Here is a 5,195-nt window from a genome sequence, read left to right on the forward strand (position 1 = left end):
CATTTTTGTCTCATTTTTGTTTCGTAAGGGGAGAAATTAAGAAAACTGGGAAAGAATGGCAACAATGGGGAAAAATCTGTGCAAACAGGAGCCATTAGTGAAGGAAATTTTTATTGCTTTTGCCAAAATCCGTTTTCCCGTTTTTTGTAACAACAACTGAATGCTTTGCGTATTTTATAACGGGAGAAAGACTAATGCACGCACACGTAAACTGAAGGCTTACTCTGCCGCATTTCGTGTCTGCGTTTTCTTCTCAACATAAGCCCACAGATTTATACATAAAGGAGGAATATTCACCTATGGTTGTGGCCACCAATCAAGCAGAAAGAAATTTTGCAGAAAATATATATTTATTCTGGATAAAGGTTTTTGTCAAAAAGATTGTTAATAAAGACTATTTTGAGAAAAATTTTGATTTGCGCAAGAGACGCGTCAAAAAATGCTTTTCAATTCAGACGTGAAAGTCTTTTCGACTTTGACCTGTCAAAATCAGCGAGCTGAGTCAACCCAATGAATCTCACCCAATTAAAGATTCTCGGGCGCAAAAAATAACCCAATATGACCAATTGCTGGACGCATTGATAATACCAAAATTAGGAAAAATCGTAAAAGAAGAATTTTATCTGTTTTATAAACTTTTAAAAAATTATTCAATCAAATTTTAAAAATGCCATTTGTCGAAACTAAACCGTCAAAGAGTTTAAATAAAATCATAATTTTTTGCTATATGCTGCGTTTAGTCTCACCTCTTAACGATCTTTAAAATGGTTACCTTTATGACAAGGTAAAAAATCTGCTTCGAAGCCGTTAGGCCAATTGGCAACATGCCAATCTGTTTTTTTCCTTTCTCATATGCCATTACGCTTTATGGAATGCGGTAATACTTTTCCTAGCACGGAAAGCAAAATAAGAAATAGATAGAAAATATATTACATAAATTGCGATTTTTTCTCAATTCCTTCCGTGATACACACACGCGCAAGAGGTGACTTGCCTCAAAATTCGAATCCCTAACAGAGAAAAAAGCTCTATATACACTACACGGCTTCCAATTTCGCCTCTAGCAGCTTAATACTAGCCGTCTTTTTTCGTGTTGTGACTTACCTTTTGCGCTGTACCCTTACTACTATATCTTATTATAGCCTCAAAAATTCCCCTCCCCAAATTTCCTTCTTGCTGGTTATAACCACAATTGACTGACTTTTCGCATAGCTTTCTTTGTGAGCTGAAAATAGAAAAAAAATTACACGTGGTTGTGAAAATTTGGGAAAGTGAAGACCTTAAGTAATAACAGCATTGCAAGAAGTGCAGCTTCCGTGGCTTGTAGTTATTGAATGCTCTTTTGCATTGAGTAGCTATACTCTACATCGACTGTTTTTTTTTCAATACCCAACGTCAATATACTTTATTTGCTTATATTGATAACCTCAGAATAGAAAATTCGTCGATTTACTGCTGCGCAATATATACATAACCCAATATTACTACATACTATATCGCAAGGTAAGAAAGCAACAATCAGTAACACAAGACTGTTTGTGGGGAGGGGGTTACTGTATTTAAGCGATAAATAAATTGCTTTCCACTTGGTTTCATCATTTGTCGTCAGTTTTTGTTATAATTGTCGACGGGTAACTTACCTCCTATTAATAGATCTCAATACATTTAGCTCAAAAGTAACGTAGACAAAATATTTGGCTTTAGATCAATTTGTTGTATAATTCACTGTCACAGTATTTGCTGTGCGATTTTGAATACTCAGGTTAGTGAAAAGAAAATTTGAGTTTATGATTTGCAAACTTACAAATTTGAGTTTATGAGTTACAAAAATGCAGCATTGATAATCAACTCCGACTTAGAATCAGTGTTAATTAGTTGTTTTTCGTTATTCTGCAAGATTCGTACTAAATAGTGCAATAATTTCGTTTCACATTCTTTTGCTTTCAGATACGACGCACTAAGATTTAGGGGAAATAGTAAAATTTTGATATTGTTAGATCGTGCAAATAGTTTATATCGATAACTCCACAGGACTAAAATGAACATTATCAGATAAGAGAGCTTATTCATTTATACGATTTAGAATGAGCCTAGAGTCATTCTAAATAGTACCGTTGAAGCCCATGAGTTTGGCCACAAATGCCAGCTTCGCTAGGTTTTTTTGATGAAAAGAATTGAGCAGAAACACAAATAAAAAAACTGCCAATTGTTTCTTCACCTGAAAAATTTTTCCATGTGGATGAGATGAAGCCCATTTTCTATTAGAAAATACTTTGCAAGAAATGAAGAAACGTTGCATATTTATTGCACCTTTTTTATTTTGCTCTAATGATTACTAATCAAGGAGCTTTGAATATTTGCTTCGTGAAAATAAAATTGTCACGATCCGAAAGAAGTGAACATCAATGATAGCTATCATATCGTACCACAAATTTTCATTGACAAATTTTATTTCAATTTATGTCAAAACTTTGCTCGTTAAATTTTAAATAAGTAATAAACATTAGTACCCAAATTACTTTCCGTTTTTGTGAGAGAAAATATTTTTTTTGTTATAAATACTTTTCTTTGTAAAAATGTGTGCGATTTTCTCATGATAACTATTTCGTAAAATCTGATGCTGTCACTGAATTCACTTTTTGTTCTTCCAAATATTGTTTTCGAGTCTTGCTTTCAACTGATTTTTTAAGCAATTGGCGTTTTTTAAGTTTCTTGAAACTTGCCCTGAAAAAGCGCATTATCAATAAATTGAAAAAAAAATCATAGTATACAACGAATTTAAAAGCACACTTCAAAATGAACTGTATTTTTTCTGATTGATTGACTATTTTTTTAACAACTGCATTCTTACTTGCTTTTTTGCAATGTAAAAATTTGACTTGATGCACAATATTAAATGGTAAGCGCCGATTCAAGATTTGTTGTTTGTCAGCAAAATTTGACTCTTGACTATCAAGGCTTTTTAATTGGTGATTCAAAGTTTGGATTTTTTTAAAAGCTTTTTCCCTAAAAACCGTCAACAGAACACGCAGACAACATCTACTATTTCAATAACCTTTTGATGTTTTTCGGTAATTAAATAGTGTGTTTCCATGTTACGCAACTTTGGAGCTTTTTCGATTAAGTGGCGGTTTTTGGAGCATATTGCAGTTGTTTTTAATCAATTTTTGCTTTTACTGATATCATTCGGCCTGAACTTGTACTCCTTCGGCTCGCAAATTTTCTCATTATTTTGATATTTGTTCTTATGAATCATTTTTTGTTTGAAAACTTGCGTTTGTTTGTTCCGATAAATTTTAACTAATTTGCGCATTTTCCGAAGATTTTGTCGGATTTGAAGAAATGCTTGTTGTGAAAACAATACATGAAGGCCTTATTGGTGACTTAAATTGAATAATGCCGAAAAAATCAAAAACAGGAAATACTCCAAAACTCTCGGATACTGTGTTGTTTAAAAATGTATGTTATGTACCTGTGATAATCGGAAAGTTACCAAACAGTGGCCGCAGAAATTTATTGAACAATTAGTCGGCCTTAGAGTTTGATACTTTATCGATAACAATAAAAACCGTGCTCAAATGATTCTGAACAGCAAGAACTTTTTGGGAACTTTTTCTAGCTTTCCTGTTTTTTCCTTGCTCAACTGCTAGAGAGAAAGCATTTTTATATGTGTACAAACGTTATATGAGCATTTTATTATCATTTCCCTGTTTTAGTTGTGCCTAATATTTGTCCATATTACGTTTTACAAAGGATTTATAATATCTTTTTTATGTTTATGAAGATAATGTTAGCTCATATTTTTTTGCAAAAAATTTTCTTGAAATGCTTTTTGATCTGCCTGTGGTTATGTTTTTAATGAGTGAACATTAAAAAAGAAAACTTGCCGAGTGAAGGAAGAATGAAAGTATTCAACTTGAAAAAATATTCAAAAAAAGAGCAGAAGTGTGTTTTCATATCTGTTTTGGAATAATGCGATTGAGAAAGGAACATGCAAAAAATTTAGACAGAACGAGAATAAATTAATTGAACTAATATTGTAGTTGGGAGTCCTATAGAAATTTTTTGTTTGGAAGGAAGTATTGGTTGTCCTACTTTAGTTGTGACTAATTTTTTTCCATTTTATCTTTTACAAATCATTTTTGATATCTTTTTCTTGCTTTGTTTTGTGTTCATGAAGATAATGTTAGCTCATATTGTTTTTTCAAAAAGTATTCTTCAAATGGTTTTCGATGTGCCTGTGGTTATGTTTTAAAAGAGTGAACATTAAAAAAAATACTTGCCGAGTGAAGGACGAATGAAAATATCCATCTAGCAAAAAAACAGCAGAAATTAATTTTCATATCTGTTTTGGAATAATGCGATTGAGACAGGAACATGCAAAAAATTTTGGCAGAACGAGTAAAAATTAATTGAACTAATTTGGTAGATGGGAATCTCATAGAGATTTTTTGCTGTGAATGAGTTGTCAAATTAGTGCACCCAGATCTAGATAGTTTATCTAGCTAAGGAGGTTTAATATTAACAACATAGTTTTGTATTTTGTTCTTTGACTTCTCGGTTGAGCAGAAAACGCATGAATGAGTTGTAGTTTGATTGTTTGGACATTTTACTTAACTTGTCTTGTTTTAATTTTTGGAGTTCCCACAATCTTATGTATCTTTTTTGCCAATTTTTCTTGTTTTCTATTTTTTTTACCGAGACTGCTTAAAACAATTTTGAATTGCTTTTACTGCCAAATTTTCAAATACTTTGTTCACATTTTTTCACGTTGAGTAGAATTAGATTTCGACAATTTCTATTCAAAAATATTTGTAGAAATTAATGCAAACTTAGCCGGCCTTTAAATGTATATCTAGCATTTGCAACAGAAGTTATAAACAATGAACCGCTTTAGTGGTCTTTTTTCTAAAGTTTGGTACCTTTAATCCTTTTCATAAATCTAGAGTTGAGTTGCTTTGGTTTGCAGTTTTTAACGACTCGTAAGTAGTGACTTGGGTTATTATCAGCTAAAATTAACTCAATTTCATTAATATTCATGACATAGTACTTTTTGTTTGCATTGAATTCTACATTGTGATTTGTTTCGTTATTAAAAAAATGAGTATGATGTAGTTGAGGCAAGCAATCTTATGTTGGAAAAAAGCAAACTCTACATGTTTTTGAACCAAATAAATTAGATTCACCTAAAATAT

The 5,195-nt window shown here is 31.8% G+C and overlaps 1 protein-coding gene across 3 annotated transcripts in view; it reads left to right on the top strand.

Moving 5' to 3' along the window:
* Positions 1–936: 936 nt before the first annotated feature.
* LOC142358768 (synaptic vesicle membrane protein VAT-1 homolog-like) overlaps positions 937–5,195 on the top strand; it is a 56,938-nt gene continuing 52,679 nt past the window's right edge. For 2 of the 3 annotated variants that reach the window (XM_075410347.1, XM_075410345.1), the window contains exon 1: positions 937–1,503. The gene's annotated coding sequence lies outside the window, so the exon portion shown is untranslated. Of the gene's footprint in view, positions 1,504–1,562; positions 1,763–5,195 lie in introns of those variants that run through there. The other variant, XM_075410346.1, reaches the window with a different exon arrangement.

Source organism: Convolutriloba macropyga, chromosome 2 (genome assembly GCF_964194025.1).
Source record: "Convolutriloba macropyga chromosome 2, txConMacr16.3, whole genome shotgun sequence".
Lineage (NCBI taxonomy): Eukaryota > Metazoa > Xenacoelomorpha > Acoela > Convolutidae > Convolutriloba > Convolutriloba macropyga.